This window comes from Oncorhynchus keta, chromosome 6, assembly GCF_023373465.1.
Source record: "Oncorhynchus keta strain PuntledgeMale-10-30-2019 chromosome 6, Oket_V2, whole genome shotgun sequence".
Taxonomy (NCBI): domain Eukaryota; kingdom Metazoa; phylum Chordata; class Actinopteri; order Salmoniformes; family Salmonidae; genus Oncorhynchus; species Oncorhynchus keta.
The window spans coordinates 10,640,423-10,662,867 of record NC_068426.1 but is presented as its reverse complement, the minus strand read 5'-3'; the positions used below and the strand labels follow the sequence as shown (position 1 = coordinate 10,662,867).

Sequence of the window (22,445 nt, the reverse complement as noted above, 5' to 3'; positions counted from 1 at the left end):
CTGTTGCCTTTCTGGTCAGGTCTCCCTTGTAAAGGAGACTTCCTGTCGCAATGGGATTTTCCTGGTTAAATAAAGGTTAAATAAATAAAATATACAGCTTGATGTGTTGGAAATGTGAAGTTGTATTCTTGTTTATTTAGTTGAACATTGAACATCAAGTATCTTGGAATTTGAATAGCCTAATAGTAATTATCTTACTTGTAACATCATTGTAACTTGCAATATGTGCACTGTACCATTGGATGATAGCTAGTTGTTTTCTTTTATGTAAATTGGAATGTTAATACCTACACTCATTTTTGTTTTATTGTTCTCAGTGGAAATAAACTGACCAACACTGACCTGAAGTCAGAGAACATTCCTCTTTGTCAGGTCCCGCTATGACATAGAGCACAATGCCAAAATGGTTCCTCTTCTGGCCGCTGCAAGTTTTGAGAGGCCCCACATACTGTACGTCTGCTGCTGCTGATCGGTAGCTTTCCTGGTCTACAAACGAACAGGGAGACGATTAGGTATATTAGCATCCTCTATTTAGGTCTTTTAAAACAGTTCTGTTTATCCGATCACGAGTATCATCCAATCTGACTATGTACTCTCAATATTCAAATATGATAATGAATACGACTGTAGACCGATCAGAGCACCCCTACCCAGTCGATATGGCTAGATCACGGATGGGCAACTGGCGGCCTGGCCCACGGCCCAACCTTTTGCAGGCCCTGGGGGGTCACTGAGTGAGGGTCTTAACTTAATAGAATAGAGAAGGCGCAATTTCGAAATGTGTTTGTGCATCAGCAGTCACTTAATTAGACCGTGTCAGCAACATTTTTTTAGACTGGTAAGTTAGTCTAGCGGCCAGCTATCTAAACTTGTAGTAAGCATGGTCGAATTACCGACCCGGGTGGGGCCCATTGATCATCAGTTATATTAAAAGCTGCAAACTTTTGCCTCCCCCATTTGCAAAACGTGTAGAACTGCAGTAAATGAACATTAAAACATAAATGTTTTCTCTTTGCTGTCATGAGGTGGGCCTCTAAAAGGTTTTGCAGACCCATAAGCCACGGCGGCCTCTCATGGTGAGTTCTGTTTTTTTTTTGTGGCCCCCAACCCAATCAAAGTTGCCCATCAGTCTTCTCACCGATGGCCATTCTATGGAAAGGAGAGACGCTCATCAACATGATGATGTTCCTCATTTTGCTCTCATCTGAAGGTAACCCACACAAACGAATGGAAGTATGGAGGTAATTTTGTGCCCAACAAAATATGGGTTTAAATGTGGAAATCAAAAAATGATTTGAGCTTTCTTAAGTGTCCTACAAATAGGACAGACACTTCCAAACCTTATTCCTTGAGGGATTTTCTTTGCTGTCTTGTTTTTCTTCCTACCATTAATGAATGTGTTATTCATTGTGTTTCTATGGGCAATAGTAATAAAGGCCAAATGCAATATTTGATCAAATCATTTTGTTATCTTTATGGGGGATACCTCAAGGGGTCCTAAAATCCTAAATCAAATAGCTAAAGGATCCATGGTATGATTATCTTAACAATTCCATATGTTAGCTTAGCACCCCATTCATGCTGCTTCAACCTGGTAGCTGCCAGGACCACAACAGCAGAGAAGTTTAGCTTTACGCTTCAACCTGGTAGCTTCCAGGACCACAACAGCAGAGAAGTGTATCTTTACGCTTCAACCTGGTAGCTCCCAGGACCACAACAGCAGAGAAGTTTTGCTTTACGCTTCAACCTGGTAGCTCCCAGGACCACAACAGCAGAGAAGTTTAGCTTCACGCTTCAACCTGGTAGCTCCCAGGACCACAACAGCAGAGAAGTTTAGCTTTAAGCTTCAACACACTCAGTTGCTGCGGACATTGACCCAGTACTACTGTTTACTTTGTGAATCTATGTCATCTCGCTGTCTACATTTACAGCTAGAATCATTAGTTGTTACACAAACTTTTTGACAAATTATTAATGATATATACCCATTGATTCTTGAAGAATATAACTTTTATAAATTCCTCAAGAGCTTAGTTCAAAATACAAGCTTGTTTAATTGTTTGTTAACAATGTACAGTACCAGTCAAAAATTTGGACACACCTACTCATTCAAGGGTTTTTCTTTATTTGTACTATTTTCTACATTGTAGAATAATAGTGAAGACATCAAAACTATAAAATTACACATATGGAATCATGTTGTATCCAAAAAAGTGTTAAACAAATTATTTTTTAGATTCTTCAAAATAGCCATCCTTTGCCTTGATGACAGCTTTGCACACTCTTGGCATTCTCTCAACCAGCTCCACCTGGAATGCTTTTCCAAGTCTTGAAGGAGTTCCCACATATCCTGAGCACTTGTTGGCTAATTTTCCTTCACTCTGCGGTCCAACTCATCCCAAACCATATCAATTGGGTTGAGGTCGTGTGATTGTGGAGGCCAGGTCATCTGATGCAGCACTCCATTACTCTTATTCCTGGTCAAACAGCCCTTACACAGTCTGGAGGTTTTGGGTCATTGTACTGTTGAAAAGCAAATGATAATCACACTAAGCGCAAACCAGATGGGATGGAGTATCGCTGCAGAATGCTGTGGTAGCCATGCTGGTTAAGTGTGGCTTGAATTCTAAATACATCACTGACAGTGTCACCGGGAAAGCACCCCACACTATCACACCTCCTCCATGCTTCATGGTGGGAACCACACATGCAGTGATAATCTGATCACCTACTCTGTATCTCACAAAGACGGGGCGGTTGGAACCAAACATTTCAAATTTGGACTCATCAGACCAAAGGACAGATTTCCACCGTTCTAATGTCCATTGCTCATGTTTCTTGGCCCAAGCAAGTCTTCTTCTTATTGGAGTCCTTTAGTAGTGGTTTCCTTTAGTAGTGGTTTCCTTTCAGGGCTATCTTCTGTATACCACCCCTACCTTGTCACAACACAACTGATTGGCTCAAATGTATTTAAGAAGGAAAGAAATTCCATAAATTAACTTTTACCAAGGCACATTGTTAATTGAAATGCATTCCAGGTGACTACCTCATGAAGCTGGTTGAGAGAATGCCAAGAGTGTGCAAAAGTGTCATCAAGGCAAAGGTTGGCTACTTTGAAGAATCTAAATATAAAATGTATTTTAATTTGTTCAACACTATTTTGGTTACTACATGATTCCATTTGTGCAATTTCATAGTTTTGTTGTCTTCACTATTATTCTACAATTTAGAAAATAGTAAAAAATTAAGAAAAACCCTTAAATGAGTAAGTGTGTCCAAACTTTTGACTGGTACTTAAAACAACGTTTGTAACATTCTGGTTTTTGTTTTTCATAAATTAGCAAAAATGTATAGAAACCAGTTTTTTTTCTCACTTTGTCATTATGGTGTATTGTGTTGATTGTTGAGTGAATTATGTTTTTTCTCCAATTTTTGAACAAGGCTGTTGTCCCCGTAGCAATACATTATGTTTCTAATATGGACCTATATGTTTCTGTTGTCCCCGTAGCAATAAATTATGTTTCTAATATGGACCTATATGTTTCTGTTGTCACCATAGAGTACATTCTGTTTACATTGTGTGCCAATACGTTTATGTTGTCTACATAGCAATACATTCTAGTTCTAATGTGTACCACTATGTTTATGTTGTCCCCGTAGCAATACATTCTAGTTCTAATGTGTACCACTATGTTTATGTTGTCCCCGTAGCGATACATTCTAGTTCTAATGTGTACCACTATGTTTATGTTGTCCCCGTAGCGATACATTCTGTTCATAATGTGTACCACTATGTTTCTGTTGTCCCCGTAGCGATACATTCTAGTTCTAATGTGTACCACTATGTTTATGTTGTCCCCGTAGCAATACATTCTAGTTCTAATGTGTACCACTATGTTTATGTTGTCCCCGTAGCAATACATTCTAGTTCTAATGTGTACCACTATGTTTATGTTGTCCCCGTAGCAATACATTCTAGTTCTAATGTGTACCACTATGTTTATGTTGTCCCTGTAGCAATACATTCTAGTTCTAATGTGTACCACTATGTTTATGTTGTCTACTTAGCAATACATTCTAGTTCTAATGTGTACCACTATGTTTATGTTGTCCCCATAGCGATACATTCTAGTTCTAATGTGTACCACTATGTTTATGTTGTCCCCATAGCAATACATTCCAGTTCTAATGTGTACCACTATGTTTATGTTGTCCCCATAGCAATACATTCTAGTTCTAATGTGTACCACTATGTTTATGTTGTCCCCGTAGCAATACATTCTAGTTCTAATGTGTACCACTATGTTTATGTTGTCCCCATAGCGATACATTCTAGTTCTAATGTGTACCACTATGTTTATGTTGTCCCCATAGCGATACATTCTAGTTCTAATGTGTACCACTATGTTTATGTTGTCCCCGTAGCGATACATTCTGTTTATAATGTGTACCACTATGTTTCTGTTGTCCCCATAGCGATACATTCTGTTTATAATGTATACCACTATGTTTATGTTGTCCCCATAGCGATACATTCTGTTTATAATGTGTACCACTATGTTTATGTTGTCCCTGTAGCAATGCATTCTGTTTATAATGTATACCACTATGTTTATGTTGTCCCCATAGCGATACATTCTGTTTATAATGTGTACCACTATGTTTATGTTGTCCCTGTAGCAATACATTCTGTTTATAATGTATACCACTATGTTTATGTTGTCCCCATAGCGATACATTCTAGTTCTAATGTGTACCACTATGTTTATGTTGTCCCCATAGTGATACATGTCCTCCAAGAACTCAGACCATGATCATCTGTTGGACCTGATCCTCAGTATGATGGAGTATGACGTGTCTAGGAGGCTCACCCCGGAGGAGACCATCTGGCACCCATTCTTCCATTCCATAAGGAAGGAGGGGAAAAAGTGACCCTGAAGATCACAGCACACACTAGCAGGGTTGGGGTCAATTCCATTTAAATTCAGAAAGTATCCCCAATTACAAATGTTCTTCATTGAAATAGCAGTGTACTTCCCAACCCTGCCCACCACTCTACATTTCTCTACTCCAAGGGGGATTTCACATTTACATTTAAGTCATTTAGCAGACGCTCTTATCCAGAGCGACTTACAAATTGGTGCATTCACCTTATGACATCCACCTTATGATTTCTATAGGCTGCATCAGTCTGCTGTCTCATATTATTACATCTGCCCAATTTACATACACATTGAGTTCACCTGCCCGTATCCTAAGCATTTATTTGGCATTTTAGTCATTTAGCAGAAACTCTTATCCAGAGGAACTTACAGTAGTGAGACCACACATTTTCATACTGGTCCCCCGTGGGAATGAAGCCAAACAACCCTGGCATTGTAAGTGCCATGCTCTACCAACTGAGCTAAGTTGAAGACAACTTGACTCCGGTTGATCCCTGTTGATTTGTGAATACAATTATTTAGCATGTTTTGTCCATTTTCAATGTTGTTTCTTCACAACAAATTAACACTTTCTTTACTTCAGGTTAATGGATTAGCTAAAAATATTGTCAGCCACATTGACGATAATGGGGGAAAAACTATTGCTCATAAAAGTTGTTGTTATTGATTGATAGACATTTGTTGGTAGTTTAAAGTCAGTAGGATAAACAGTGATGGGAATGTGTTCTGTTGGTCTGCTTGTAGTAGTCCTAGTCATCCAGTTGAGGGCAATACAACGCCCCATGAATAGATTCCAGTTGATGGCAATGTAACGCCACATGAATAGATTCCAGTTGAGGGCAATGTAACGCCACATGAATAGATTCCAGTTGAGGGCAATGTAACGCCACATGAATAGATTCCAGTTGAGGGCAATACAACGCCCCATGAATAGATTCCAGTTGACCCAACGCCCCATGAATAGATTCCAGTTGACCCAACGCCCCATGAATAGATTCCAGGTGACCCAACGCCTCATGAATAGATTCCAGTTGATGGCAATGTAACGCTCCATGAATAGATTCCAGTTGACCCAACGCCCCATGAATAGATTCCAGTTGATCCAACGCCCCATGAATAGATTCCAGTTGAGGGCAATGTAACGCCCCATGAATAGATTCCAGTTGATGGCAATGTAACGCCCCATGAATAGATTCCAGTTGAGGGCAATACAACGCCCCATGAATAGATTCCAGTTGAGGGCAATGTAACGCCCCATGAATAGATTCCAGTTGACCCAACGCCCCATGAATAGATTCCAGTTGATCCAACGCCCCATGAATAGATTCCAGTTGATCCAACGCCCCATGAATAGATTCCAGTTGAGGGCAATGTAACGCCCCATGAATAGATTCCAGTTGACCCAACGCCCCATGAATAGATTCCAGTTGACCCAACGCCCCATGAATAGATTCCAGTTGAGGGCAATGTAACGCCCCATGAATAGATTACAGTTGATGGCAATGTAACGCCCCATGAATAGATTCCAGTTGAGGGCAATGTAACGCCCCATGAATAGATTCCAGTTGAGGGCAATACAACGCCCCATGAATAGATTCCAGTTGACCCAACGCCCCATGAATAGATTCCAGTTGATGGCAATGTAACGCCCCATGAATAGATTCCAGTTGATGGCAATGTAACGCCCCATGAATAGATTCCAGTTGAGGGCAATGTAACGCCCCATGAATAGATTCCAGTTGAGGGCAATACAACGCCCCATGAATAGATTCCAGTTGATGGCAATGTAACGCCCCATGAATAGATTCCAGTTGAGGGCAATGTAACGCCCCATGAATAGATTCCAGTTGAGGGCAATGTAACGCCCCATGAATAGATTCCAGTTGATGGCAATGTAACGCCCCATGAATAGATTCCAGTTGAGGGCAATGTAACGCCCCATGAATAGATTCCAGTTGAGGGCAATACAACGCCCCATGAATAGATTCCAGTTGAGGGCAATACAACGCCCCATGAATAGATTCCAGTTGAGGGCAATACAACGCCCCATGAATAGATTCCAGTTGATGGCAATGTAACGCCCCATGAATAGATTCCAGTTGATGGCAATGTAACGCCCCATGAATAGATTCCAGTTGAGGGCAATGTAACGCCCCATGAATAGATTCCAGTTGAGGGCAATACAACGCCCCATGAATAGATTCCAGTTGAGGGCAATACAACGCCCCATGAATAGATTCCAGTTGACAGCAATACAACGCCCCATGAATAGATTCCAGTTGAATAGAGGGCCTTCAGAAAGTATTCAGACCCCTTGACTTTTTCCTCATGTTGTTGTGTTACAGCCTGAATTTAACATGTATTACATTTAGATTTATCCAGAATACAAAGTGTTACATTTGAGGCAAATCCCAATAAAACACATTACTGAGTAACACTCTCCATATTTTCAAGCACAGTGGTATCTGTATACTTGTAATTGTTAAGGACCGGTTTTCAGGATAAAAAGAAACAGAATGGAGTTAAACACATGCAAAATCCTAGAGGAAATCCTGGTTCAGTCAGCTTTCCACCAGACACCAGGAGATGAATTCACCTTGCAGCATGACAACCTGAAATACAAGGCCAGATCTACACTGGAGTTGCTTACTAAGAAGACGGTGAATGTTCCTGAGTGGCCGAGTTACAGTTTTGACTTAAATCTACTTGAAAATGGTTGTCAAGCAATGATCAACAAACAAATTGACAGAGCTTGAAGATTTCTGAAAAGAATAACGGACAAATGATGCACAATCCAGCACAGGAGGCTGCCGAAACGTAGCTGATGGAAGGGCATCAACCACATGGAAAACATGTGTTTGATGTATTTGATTCCATTCCACCTATTCCACTCCAGTTATTACCACAAGCCCATACTCCCAAATTAAGGTCCCACCAACCTCCTGTGCTGGAAAGCTCTTAGAGCAGGGTGTCAAACTCATTCAATGGAGGGCCTAGTGTCTGTGGGTTTTTGTTTTTCCCTTTCAATTAAGACCTAGATAGGTGAGGGGAGTTCTTTACTAATTAGTGACCTTCATTCATCATTGAGTTACAAAGGAGGAGCGAAAACCAGCAGACACCTGGCCCTCCATGGAATGAGTTTGACACGTGTCTTTGGCTGCGTTTAGACAGGCAGCCCAATTTCGTATATTTTTTTTCAATCATTGTGGTTTTGACCAATCAACTCTGAAAAAGTTCTGATGTAAAAACAAACTGATGTGATTGGTCAAAAGAATTGGGCTGCATGTGTAAACACAGAAATTCTCACAGCTGTAATCGCTGCCAAAGGTGCTTCTACAAAGTCTTGACTCAGGGGTGTGAATACTTATGTAAATGAGACATTTCTGTATTTCATTGTCATTACATTTGAAAAAAAGTCCAAAAACATGTTTTCACTTTGTCATTACGGGGTATCTATTTAATACATTGTGAATTCAGGCTGTAACCCCCCCAAAATGTATTGATGATATTGTATGTATTGGTGATAGATTGACAGTATGGTTGAGGCGGTATGGCTGAGGAACCCACGGTGGATCAACACATCTGTTTTTATTTTGACAAGAGATGAACCCAGACAGAAATGGAATTATGTCTGTCAGCTATAGATGGCTTCCAGTTTTGGCTCCAATACAATCCAATTTCAAAGACAGGTAAAAGTGTGGTTGAACTTCTATTTTAAATTGATTGAATGTGGAATGTTAACACTGAGGTCTGTGGTTGCAGACTACCAATTAAAGTTTACCAAACTACCAATAAAAGTTGATTTGAATCTCTTTAATAGTTTTAACAGGGATGTTGGCTTGTGAATAGCAGCAAAAAGTAGGAAAGTAAAGGGAAACTAGTAAAACAGGTGAAGTGTTGTGGATTCTAAAATACTCCAACATTTCATAAAAGCTACAGACTATTTCGTCATTATACCCACAAATGGTGGGCAAAATGTTGTAGAAGGACAGCTCCGCCATTCCTCTCACTGACTAGACACACTGTATCATGTGCAGTTTATTTAGAATTTCTATTTCCTTATTTTGTCATTATTTGTCTTTTATTTCTGGGGTTTTGATAAGAAGACCCCGGCCTGTACATTAGCACCTGGCTACAGATGTGCACTAATCAAAAGTCTTAGATCTGTGTGGAGTCTTGCTGCCTTTAGTCCACCTTGACACTGCTGTCAATGTATCACCAATACCCCCACTCTTATTTATAGAGTTTACCTCATGATCTCAACAAAAACACCTTTTGTTATGTTGTGATCATGAGATAAATAAATCGTGATCACAACATAAGGAGGGAATAATTGTTTAATTCATATGCCCTCTCTGGCTTTCTGTAGATTTTGAAAAAGGACATTTTTTGTTTGAACAACCTTTTGAATAAATAACATTGAGTGCTAGTCCCCTTTCATGGTTATGAAGTGATAAGAATTTCATATTTCAATTATTTACTCAAAGTACACAACACTGAAACGTATTGTGTATTATGTCAAATGTTTATGTCTAAAATCAATTCATGTGTTCACATAGGCTATTGTTTTTATGGCACATTCATTGGGTAAGAATAAGAGTTTAAATACTCTGGATCTCAATCCATGTATTCACCAGAAAGATGTATTCTTAGGAAGACTAATTTTATTGAATGGACTTCAGGAAGTGATAAAGAATGATTTAAAGGGTATTTGGCATCATGTCTGTGACTGGTCCAAATCGCGTGAGCGCATCCGTAGCCTACACAAGTCCTCGTGCAGCTGTTGTTGCACGCTGTTGCGTCCCTTCATATATCCACAGTTGCGCAGAGATTAAACATTCATTCTTGTGATGGCTCCGCTACAGTAACAAACTGGGATTACAACAATCGAAATATTTCTATTTGACATACAGGAAAATAGCCTATAATTCATTAACGGATTTTTTTGCAGTTTGCACGAATAATTTTACTGCAGATGCCAGGATGGGATCCCCCGCAAAATCTGACGAAAAGACCATGGACTCAATCAACTACAACAGCCACAAATCCAATTTTTCGCATTGTTTAGGCGGGCTGCCAACCGCATTTTGCGTCATTTTGTCGGTGTGTTCTATGGCATTTTGTTTTTTGGTAAACTTCAGGACAGCTCACCTGGAGTACAGAGTGCAGACTTTGGAGATGGAGAGAATGTCCCCGGTCCCTTCCGATGAGAATGGAACGGTACCTGGTCTTCAGGATATCATTGAAAAACTAGTGCACGAGGTGAGGTTGACGTTAAAGTGTAATACGATTTAATGAACCTCTTTCAGACAGTGACGCAAGATCAGATGCCATATGTTGAAAGGATTATCTCTCACGTTAGAATGAGCCTACGTTAAAGTTGCCTATTTCATCACAACATTGTAGCCGATCACCATAATCATGTAGGAACATGGCCTAATTCATCTTGTTTAACTACTCATTTGACACCTCAATTCAGACTGATTCGGTAATCTGGAGTCCAATTTGACATCCGTTAAAAAAACGATTGTCATGTACTACCACTAAAGAACAATTAGCATGCACGATGGGTTACATTTACAGTGGGATTGACACCCTTGATAAAGATTAGCAAAACAGACTGTATAAAAAAAATATACAAATATCCTGAGCTGTATTGTATGCTCCAAAAACAATGAGAAATTATATTTTATACAAAATCTGAAGAACATAGGTACTTTCCGCAGGTGCGGGAGTTGTAGGCAAACTCATAGAAAACCGCACACTGCTGCTCATGCTCCCAGGTGTCAACGTTATTAATAACAACGTTTCGACCCTTAGGTCATGGATGCCTGATGAACGAACACCTAAGGGTGGAAAGGTTGTTAAAAATAAAATTACCTGGGAGCATGAGCAGCAATGTGCTGCGTTTTCCTTTCCGTTTTTCATATAGGATTTCTACTAATACAATTGCTCACTGAAATAGATTTAGTTTAACAAGTAATATGTATTTTTCTCAGAAAGGTAGGGATCAAAATTATTGACACCTCTGTTTTCAATACCTTTCAATACCTCATCTTAGGAGGATAATGGCACTGACCCCACAGGGCACAGTTCAACATGTAGTTTTTATTTCCATTTGGTTGAGTTTTCAACTAACGTGAATTCAACGTGAAATCAACCAAACATTTCACCATGTTATTGGATCTAGGTAAACAGTTGGCTGAAAAAATACTAAATGTCCTTACATTGATGACTTTTCAAATCCAATTAGTTTTCCACTTTGATTCAACGTCATCATATTGGTTTGGGGGGTTGAATTGAAGTGGAAATCATTTTGACACCTACCTTTAAATAAAATAAAAACAATACTACTTGTTGAACAAAATCTCTTTCTCTGAGCAATTCTATTAGTATAAAATCATCTATTTTTATTTTTGCGTACAATATAGCTTAGTATTTGAATTATTTATTTTAAACAGTCATTTTTGCTCATCTTTATCAAGGGTGTCAATAATTTTAGGCCCCACTGTACATCTAACATCTCACATTATTCACTGTGGCTCTTGTTGTTCCCTTTCAGAGACTGACCAAAGCACTGCCCAAACTTCGCGCTGCCAGGGATGTCATTCAAGAGTGCTCCTGTCCTCCAGGTATGTCCCCTGCCCTATGAAAGGCTTCTATGCCCAGGTCTATGGAAGGAATTGAGAATATTTAATATCCAGGGCCTTTTACTTCAGCCCTATGTTCCCTCAGTCCCATGTTCCCTCAGCCCTATGTTCCCTCAGTCCAATGCTTCCTCAGCCCTATGTTCCCTCAGTCCCATGCTTCCTCAGCCCTATGTTCCCTCAGCCCCATGTTCCCTCAGCCCCATGTTCCCTCAGCCCCATGTTCCCTCAGCCCCATGTTCCCTCAGCCCCGTGTTCCCTCAGCCCCATGTTCCCTCAGCCCCATGTTCCCTCAGCCCCATGTTCCCTCAGCCCCATGTTCCCTCAGCCCCATGTTCCCTCAGTCCCATGTTCCCTCAGCCCTATGTTCCCTCAGTCCCATGTTCCCTCAGCCCCATGTTCCCTCAGCCCAATGTTCCCTCAGACCTATGTTCCCTCAGTCCCATGTTCCCTCAGCCCTGTGTTACCTCAGTTCCATGTTCCCTCAGCCCTATGTTCCCTCAGTCCCATGTTCCCTCAGCCCCATGTTCCCTCAGCCCCATGTTCCCTCAGCCCCATGTTCCCTCAGCCCCATGTTCCCTCAGACCTATGTTCCCTCAGCCCCATGTTCCCTCAGCCCCATGTTCCCTCAGTCCCGTGTTCCCTCAGCCCCATGTTCCCTCAGCCCCCTGTTCCCTCAGACCCATGTTCCCTCAGCCCCATGTTCCCTGTTGTACCTATGTAGTTTCCCTCCTTAAAATGAAATTCTTAAAAAACTGCCTATATACAGCCTATAAATAACAGCCTATAAGAAGATTTATAGAACATCTCAAGGACAGACAGTAACAAATGTGTACGCTGTACGCTGTTGCATGTATTGCAGGTGTGAACATGTATTTATATTTTTTACCTTTATTTAACTAGGCAAGTCAGTTAAGAACAAATGTTCAATTACAGCCTAGGAATAGTGGGTTAACTGCCCTGTTCAGGTGCAGAACGACAAATTTGTACCGTGCCAGCTTGAACTTTCATCCTTTACAGTTATTAGCCCAACGCTCTAACCACTAGGCTACCCTGCCGCCTCTACGCTCTAACCACTAGGCTACCCTGCCGCCCCTACACTCTAACCACTAGGCTACCCTGCCTCCTCTACACTCTAACCACTAGGCTACCCTGCCGCCCCTACACTCTAACCACTAGGCTACCCTGCCGCCCCTACACTCTAACCACTAGGCTACCCTGCCTCCTCTACACTCTAACCACTAGACTACCCTGCCGCCCCTACACTCTAACCACTAGGCTACCCTGCCTCCTCTACACTCTAACCACTAGACTACCCTGCCGCCCCTACACTCTAACCACTAGGCTACCCTGCCTCCTCTACACTCTAACCACTAGGCTACCCTGCCGCCCCTACACTCTAACCACTAGGCTACCCTGCCGCCCCTACACTCTAACCACTAGGCTACCCTGCCTCCTCTACACTCTAACCACTAGACTACCCTGCCGCCCCTACACTCTAACCACTAGGCTACCCTGCCTCCTCTACACTCTAACCACTAGACTACCCTGCCGCCCCTACACTCTAACCACTAGGCTACCCTGCCTCCTCTACACTCTAACCACTAGGCTACCCTGCCGCCTCTACGCTCTAACCACTAGGCTACCCTGCCTCCTCTACACTCTAACCACTAGGCTACCCTGCCTCCTCTACACTCTAACCACTAGGCTACCCTGCCTCCTCTACACTCTAACCACTAGGCTACCCTGCCTCCTCTACACTCTAACCACTAGGCTACCCTGCCTCCTCTACACTCTAACCACTAGGCTACCCTGCCGCCTCTACACTCTAACCACTAGGCTACCCTGCCGCCCCTACACTCTAACCACTAGGCTACCCTGCCTCCTCTACACTCTAACCACTAGGCTACCCTGCCTCCTCTACACTCTAACCACTAGGATACCCTGCCTCCTCTACACTCTAACCACTAGGCTACCCTGCCTCCTCTACACTCTAACCACTAGGATACCCTGCCTCCTCTACACTCTAACCACTAGGATACCCTGCCTCCTCTACACTCTAACCACTAGGCTACCCTGCCTCCTCTACACTCTAACCACTAGGCTACCCTGCCTCCTCTACACTCTAACCACTAGGCTACCCTGCCTCCTCTACACTCTAACCACTAGGATACCCTGCCTCCTCTACACTCTAACCACTAGGCTACCCTACTACCTCCTCTACACTCTAACCACTAGGCTACCCTACTACCTCCTCTACACTCTAACCACTAGGATACCCTGCCTCCTCTACACTCTAACCACTAGGCTACCCTGCCTCCTCTACACTCTAACCACTAGGCTACCCTGCCTCCTCTACACTCTAACCACTAGACTACCCTGCCGCCCCTACACTCTAACCACTAGGCTACCCTGCCTCCTCTACACTCTAACCACTAGGCTACCCTGCCGCCTCTACGCTCTAACCACTAGGCTACCCTGCCTCCTCTACACTCTAACCACTAGGCTACCCTGCCTCCTCTACACTCTAACCACTAGGCTACCCTGCCTCCTCTACACTCTAACCACTAGGCTACCCTGCCTCCTCTACACTCTAACCACTAGGCTACCCTGCCTCCTCTACACTCTAACCACTAGGCTACCCTGCCGCCTCTACGCTCTAACCACTAGGCTACCCTGCCGCCCCTACACTCTAACCACTAGGCTACCCTGCCTCCTCTACACTCTAACCACTAGGCTACCCTGCCTCCTCTACACTCTAACCACTAGGATACCCTGCCTCCTCTACACTCTAACCACTAGGCTACCCTGCCTCCTCTACACTCTAACCACTAGGCTACCCTGCCTCCTCTACACTCTAACCACTAGGATACCCTGCCTCCTCTACACTCTAACCACTAGGATACCCTGCCTCCTCTACACTCTAACCACTAGGCTACCCTGCCTCCTCTACACTCTAACCACTAGGCGACCCTGCCTCCTCTACACTCTAACCACTAGGATACCCTGCCTCCTCTACACTCTAACCACTAGGCTACCCTGCCTCCTCTACACTCTAACCACTAGGATACCCTGCCTCCTCTACACTCTAACCACTAGGCTACCCTGCCTCCTCTACACTCTAACCACTAGGATACCCTGCCTCCTCTACACTCTAACCACTAGGATACCCTGCCTCCTCTACACTCTAACCACTAGGCTACCCTGCCTCCTCTACACTCTAACCACTAGGCTACCCTGCCTCCTCTACACTCTAACCACTAGGCTACCCTGCCGCCTCTACACTCTAACCACTAGGCTACCCTGCCGCCTCTACACTCTAACCACTAGGCTACCCTGCCACCATTATTTGATAATGATATGTAACTGAATTTTGAGAATTAGAACGATATTCAAAATTCAAAAAGTTGGTCCAACTGTCTGTCTCTGGTTCTCACTGCAGCCCTATTTGTTCAGTCTCATCTCAATGTTTTGGTCTCCCTGGTAACGTACTGTATGCCATCATTCTCTCTAACAGTCCTGCCCCATTACCTACTGTATATTTGGTGAATCCTATATTTGGAGAAGCAGTGCAGTCTTGCGATCAGTGCTCACTGCTCATCATGTGTTGAGAATAGTAGAAGAGTGACATTATAGGCCAACTGACACTGTGGTCAAGGCCACAAGTTGAATAATTTCATAGATTTTATACAGCAAGAAGCCCTCACATGTGGAAGTTATAAAAAGGAAAATGTGGTTTTCAGATCCACAGAGACTGTTTGACAGCCTGGATTTACTGAGCAAGATCGGCCATAGAACATTAAGATTTATAACCGTCTGTTGAATGACAGCGGAGAAGACAGGGTATTCTTAACCTTGTTTGAAAAAGTACACACTTCTCTCATCTTTTATTTATTTTCCCGAAACGTAGTGTTTCGCTTGAAACGAGAATGACAGGTATCCTACAGAATAATCCGAAGTACAGGACGTGTCTCACCATTACTTTGAAGCATCATGTCTGTCTCTATGTGATTTCACAGCATCATAGCTCACCTTTAAATTGTGGTGCTGCAGGTAGCCTAGTGTTTAGAGTGTTGGGCAAATAACAAGAAGGTTGTTAGATCAAATCCCTGAGCTGACAAGATACAAATCTGTTGTTCTGCCTCTGAATACGGCAGTTAACCCACTGTTCCTAGACCATCATTGTAATCAGCATTTTTTTCTTAATTAACTAATTTGGCTAGTTAAATAAAGGTAAAAAATAATATGAATAATTCCTCCATTGTACAGCCTTTGCAACATGGGGCAAGTTTAGTTCATTGGCATTGCCAACATTCAGAGGTGGAATGGTTTCATTTCAATGGGACCTGCCTGAAGGTAGATGACCTAAGTTCAACCCCTCATTGGGAACTGAAAGGATAATGCTTGTGCAACCTCATAACCATTGGTTTGAAGAGCATTGGCCTCCCAATTAAGAGGTTAGACCCAAATGGAAGACAGAATTCTGGACTGAGAGGCCGGAGGTCTTAGGACTCACAAAAGGATCTATTTGGCCATAGCTAGGTTGGCCTCAGGAAAACACTTAAAAGGGCAGACAAAGGATGGAGATGGCGAGAGAACATGAACTAATGACGCCAACAAAGCCTGTTAATGGCCTCCTGTCTATGCTAGCTGCACACTCAAATGTCAATTGATTCGATTTTCATTGACAGGCAGTGCTTGTGCGTTGGTTCTTTGCATCTTATGGAATTAGCACTTTGTTGTGAAGGAAGGATTGTTGGTATAACAGACAGGCTTTGTAACCCTCCATCCTGAGAGAGGGACACTGGTTACCTTGCGTCCGTTCAGATTAAAGTTTGTTCTGGTTTATGATAAACTTTAGTTAAAGCTCAACACACCGGTGGGATTGTCAAACGCTTGCCTGCCGACAGTACTTAGCACCTCTGAACAGGGTGTCGGCAGTCAATCTCTTTTGTGTTCACACAGCAAAGACCTTGGAAGTCATCAGCCACTCAGCCTTGTTAAAACACTCCAAACCAGAAGGTGGCAGTAGCTTTATTTAGCAATGCATAGCCGTGCATATTGCTTATGGTCTAGATTCCATGCTATCTGTGCTAATGTTTCTATTTTGTAGAAAGCCCTTGTTGATGCTATCCAGGTGGCCACAGCTAGATAATTACCTAGCAAGACAAATAAACTATTTAATTCCCTCTCTATAATCCCATACTGCCAGTGCCAGCCCATAGCCAAATATTTAGCTTGCTAGCTAACGTTAACATATTTACTCGCTAGCACAGCATAACTAGCTAGCTAGGGACACTGCACTCGGCAGCTAACACAGGCAGCTGTTTCATGGAAACTAGCTAATCCATTGTGATTTAATTATAATGTCAATACTAGCTACAGTGGTTAGCTAGCTTGGGGGAAGTATTTAGCGTTGTGTGCATTGTGTCTGTGCACTTAGCTAGCGACCATCCCAAGTGTCACTGGCTCATCTGTGGATGTATGAAGAAAATGCCTTATTTTAAAAAAAAATGGCTCAAAGTTAAGTTGTTGGCCACTGACGAACATTGCAATTCTACAAGTAGAATTGGTATGTTCGTTGCTACCAGGTCGACACACAGCAGGTACCGCTTTTGTACTAGCAAGAAAAGGAATGGCCTCCCACTGTGATAAGTACCTATAGGCAGTCTATTGGCAGTGAGATTCTCGCTGTGTTTCATGCTTTACAGTATGTAAACCCGGTTCTCTGAAGGAGATGAGGGTGACATCTCACTATGGGACAAGCCCTTGTGTGGGTCCTTTGCGGAAGCCTTTTTCATCTATCAGCTGAACCTTCTCCTTTCTTTCAGTACCACAGAGCATATTTAACTCCGGTCCACTATGCAGGAACTGTGGGAAAAGCTAGTCTCTGTACAAACGTTGACATTGTGCATCTCTCAAAGAGACATTGGAATATTTCAATAGACAACTTCTTGAGGGTCTTGAAGTGGAGGCCTCACATTAACTGCTGTTTTCTTTGGTGCTGGTTTGTGACGGAGTAAACAGGCAAATGGCTCTGGAACACGACTGTCTTACTCTTACTGATATACCTTTGGGTAGATCATGTAATTTATGCATAATAAGTGTGTGTATTATCTAGCTAGCACCTAAAGGAATTTGGTTTGATGTACTCAAACCTCAGACCACTATGTCAAATGCCACTTGTGTACTATTAGAACTAAACAAAAAACAAAGCCTTTTTCGGTGGATGGTTTATTGCCTATAATACTTCACATATCACCTAGGCAGTACATGTACAGTATACAATGTGTTTATTACTCTATCATAATATTTATTTATAGAATACTCTATCGTAATCTTTATTTACAGAATACTCTATCGTAATCTTTATTTACAGAATACTCTATCATGATATTTATTTACAGAATACTCTATCATGATATTTATTTACAGAATACTCTATCATAATATTTATTTACAGAATACTCTATCAGAATCTTTATTAACAGGATACTCTATGGTAATCTTTATATACAGAATACTCTATCGTAATCTTTATTTACAGAATACTCTATGGTAATCTTTATTTACAGAATACTCTATCATGATATTTATTTACAGAATACTCTATCATAATATTTATTTACAGAATACTCTATCAGAATCTTTATTTACAGAATACTCTATCAGAATCTTTATTAATAGGATACTCTATGGTAATCTTTATTTACAGAATACTGTATCGTAATCTTTATTTACAGAATACTCTATGGTAATCTTTATATACAGAATACTCTATCATGATATTTATTTACAGAATACTCTATAATAATATTTATTTACAAAATGGAAGCCAACTCAGAGAAGTCCGATGCTGTAGCATGGGACTGTTTCACTGCTAAGCATGTGGCCATAATAGACATTAAGAATTTGAGTGTGTACTGAAAAACACTTTTAGTATTGTAGGTCCATGTAATCTTTTATAAACCTATTGTTTTTCATAACTAGAGCTTGATATTACATTCTGAAGATGGAGAAGAGAGAAGGGGAGCGATACTGAGAGAGGGGAAGAGAGAGAGAGGTGGCAGGAGGGAGAAGTGTTTAGCGTAACTGTTCTGTGACCTGTGCCTCAAGGCTTCAAGGGATGTAAAACCAGTTACCGGCACACGTCCGCTGAGCGGGTCAGAGAGCAGCGCTCAGAACAGGCGAATCAGACCGGATAACTGTGCCTCTTAACAATGTAAAACCCATTTTATAGGACTTCCCTGGGAGAGGCCTGCAGCTGTAAAACCTCCTCCAGAAGCTGCTGTGAATGTGTATATGTGTCGGACTCTTTGTATATGTTTGTGCTCACACATGCACAGTTTGTATGTGTTGTAATATCCCTCCTCCACACTACAGGGGTTTGTTACATCTCCTCGACCCCTCATGCTTTTAACCAAATCGTGATAAATACAACCTCAAAGAAAACTCCCTAAATTGGAATGAAAACATAGATAACTAGAGAGGGGAGCGAATTTTTTTAAACAGCTTAGTTTTCTTGACAAGGTAATCCTTACAAAAAAAAAGATGGGCCACATGATTTCTTAGGGGGCTCAAAAATGCAATCTACATGTTGGCTATCAGTGTGGATAAATATGCCTGCATGCCTACAAAACGTCCATGTTTTAGAAAGGAAATGGAGTCTTGAGTCAGGGGGTTTATTGAAATAACCAGTCTGTACATATTTGTCTCAAAATATGGGTAAAAGAAGCAATAAAAGCGTGGTCCTGTAACTTCCCTTATTGAAAGCATCTGTCCAATGGGCTGTTACGGCATTCAGCCCCACTGTAAAATCTCTCTCCCTCTTTTCTCCTCAACATTTCACAATTTCATTGAATAAAACGTGGGGGCTTTTATTCTCTGAGATGGAAAGGGGTATGGGAACAATTATGGCATGTTAAGTTTAATTATCCAGAATCCTAGGTGATTGTTTGAATTGTTAATCGTGTGGCAGATTGAGAGAAATACCCCCCTCTCTCACTGGGTGTCTTTAGGGGTAGTAAATCCTCAAATCAGGATATGCCTGCTCATTCGTTTTAGGTGGATGTTTTTTACCCCTCCACTAAGCTGCTCTGTCCCTTCAGAGTTTTGCAAGGGAAGCCTTATCATTCACCACAACATAGCTTTTATGGTGGTACTGAAATAGACACAGTCCTTGTCACTTAAATCCATGTTTTATTTTTATGTGTGGTACTTTGCATAGCTTTCATTGCTCTTTCCTTTCTAAACATTTCATTCTGTCCTACATGTATTTTGTCTCCCAAAAAGTATTGGCTTCGGATTGGACTTGGCAAGACTGTTGCTGTCATAATTTGTTAAACAACCGTTAAAGTGCTTGTTAAGCATGTGCTGTGGCCTCACAAAGGTCTGGGGAAACATGTCCTGTGGCCTCACAAAGGTCTGGGGAAACATGTCCTGTGGCCTCACAAAGGTCTGGGGAAACATGTCCTGTGGCCTCACAAAGGTCTGGGGGAAACATGTCCTGTGGCCTCACAAAGGTCTGGGGAAACATGTCCTGTGGCCTCACAAAGGTCTGGGGAAACATGTCCTGTGGCCTCACAAAGGTCTGGGGGAAACATGTCCTGTGGCCTCACAAAGGTCTGGGGAAACATGTCCTGTGGCCTCACAAAGGTCTGGGGAAACATGTCCTGTGGCCTCACAAAGGTCTGGGGAAACATGTCCTGTGGCCTCACAAAGGTCTGGGGAAACATGTCCTGTGGCCTCACAAAGGTCTGGGGAAACATGTCCTGTGGCCTCACAAAGGTCTGGGGGAAACATGTCCTGTGGCCTCACAAAGGTCTGGGGGAAACATGTCCTGTGGCCTCACAAAGGTCTGGGGGAAACATGTCCTGTGGCCTCACAAAGGTCTGGGGGAAACATGTCCTGTGGCCTCACAAAGGTCTGGGGAAACATGTCTTCACGGTTCACAGGCTGGTCCTACACTACAGGTATTCCTGCCATACACACCAGTTCTACACACCAGTCATCATCAGCAAAGTTGTACTTTGTAGTCTGCTTTTTAGTCTGATAAAGTTAGATGTGTCATTTTATGTTTGTAGTTTGTGTGTGTTTGTATGTGTTTTTCAGAGAGAGAGTGTGTGTGTGTCAGAGAGAGCAAGAGAGATTGTGTGTGTGTGTCAGAGAGTGCAAGACAGATTGTGTGTTTGTGTGTGTGTGTGTGTGTGTGTGTGTGTGTGTGTGTGTGTGTGTGTGTGTGTGTGTGTGTGTGTGTGTGTGTGTGTGTGTGTGTGTGTGTGTGTGTGTGTGTGTGTGTGTGTGTGTGTGTGTGTCAGAGAGAGAGTGCGTGTGTGTTCATGCGGTGCAACTGAGTCAGTTTGTCCCTGTCTATATCTGTTTGTCCCTGTCTATATCAGTTTGTCCCTGTCTATATATGTCTGTCCCTGTCTATATCTGTTTGTCCCTGTCTATATCTGTTTGTCCCTGTCTATATCTGTTTGTCCCTGTGTCATGCCCTGGTCGAAGTATTTTGTGTTTTTCTTTATGTATTTGGTCAGGCCAGGGTGTGACATGGGTTTTGGTATGTGGTGTGTAGCTTAGTGGGGTGTTCTAGGAGAGTCTATGGCTGTCTGAAGTGGTTCTCAATCAGAGGCAGGTGTTTATCGTTGTCTCTGATTGGGAGCCATATTTAGGCAGCCATATTCTTTGGTTGTATTGTGGGTGATTGTCCTGAGTGTCTTGATGTCCTTGTTTGATGTTAGTTAACACATGTATAGGCTGTTTTCGGTTTTCGTTTCGTTTATTGTTTTGTAGTGTTCGTGTTTAGTCGTGTTTACGTTTGTTTAAATAAACATGGATCGCAATCGACACGCTGCAGTTTGGTCCGACTCTCCTTCACCATTAGAAAACCGTGACAGAATCACCCACCGTAAACGGACCAAGCAGCGTGTCAACAGGCAGGAGCAGCCCAAAGAGGAGCTGCGTATTAAGGATTTCTGGACATGGGAGGAAATCCTTGACGGGAGAGGACCCTGGGCTAAACCAGGGGAGTGTAGCCGCCCAAAGGTGCAGCAGGAGAAGAGGAAACAGGAGCAGCCCAAAGAGGAGTACAGTATGGACTATACTTCTTGGGTGGAGATAGACAAGTGGGCGGTCGACCCAGGGAGAGTGCCGGAGCCCGCCTGGGATTCGATGGAGCAGTGCGCGGAAGGTTACAGGAGAATGAGGTTGGCGAAACAAGCACGACGGCGCGGACGGAAGCCCGCGAATCAGCCCCAAAAATGTATTGGGGGGGGCTTACAAGGAGTATGGCAACACCAGGTAGGAGACCTGCGCAAACTCCCTGTGCTTACCGGGGGGCGAGAGAGACCGGGCCTGGTGCGCACGGTGTCCCCAGTGCGGGTGCATAGCCTGGTGCGGTATATTCCAGCTCCGTGTATCGGCCGGGCTAGATTGAGCGTCGAGCCAAATGCCATGAAGCCGGTTCTACGCATCTGGTCCCCAGTGCGTCTCCTTGGGCCGGCTTACATGGCACCAGCCTTGCGCTCGGTGTCTCCGGTTCGCCTACATAGCCCAGTACGGGCTATTCCACCTCGCCGCACTGGCAGGGCGACCGAGAGTATTCAACCAGGTAAGGTTGGGCAGGCTCAGTGCTCAAGAGCTCCAGTGCGCCTGCACGGTCCGGTCTATCCAGTACCACCTCCACACCCCAGCCCTCCGGTAGCAGCTCCCCGCACCAGGCTTCCTGTGCGTGTCCTCGGCCCAGTACCACCAGTGCCAGCACCACGCATCAGGCCTACAGTGCGCCTCGCCTCTCCTGCGCTGTCGGAGCCTTTCTCCTCTCCTGCGCTGCCGGAGTCTCCCGCCTGTCCGG

At 43.1% G+C, this 22,445-nt stretch overlaps 1 protein-coding gene across 15 annotated transcripts in view; it reads left to right on the top strand.

Moving 5' to 3' along the window:
* Positions 1 to 9,708: 9,708 nt before the first annotated feature.
* Positions 9,709 to 22,445, top strand: part of LOC118384925 (collagen alpha-1(XXIII) chain-like) — a 118,276-nt gene continuing 105,539 nt past the window's right edge. For 11 of the 15 annotated variants that reach the window (XM_052520602.1, XM_052520600.1, XM_052520598.1 and 8 more), the window contains exons 1-2: positions 9,709 to 10,205; positions 11,506 to 11,575. The gene's annotated coding sequence lies outside the window, so the exon portion shown is untranslated. The remainder of the gene's footprint in view (positions 10,206 to 11,505; positions 11,576 to 22,445) is intronic. The other 4 variants (XM_052520607.1, XM_052520604.1, XM_052520606.1 and 1 more) reach the window with 3 other exon arrangements.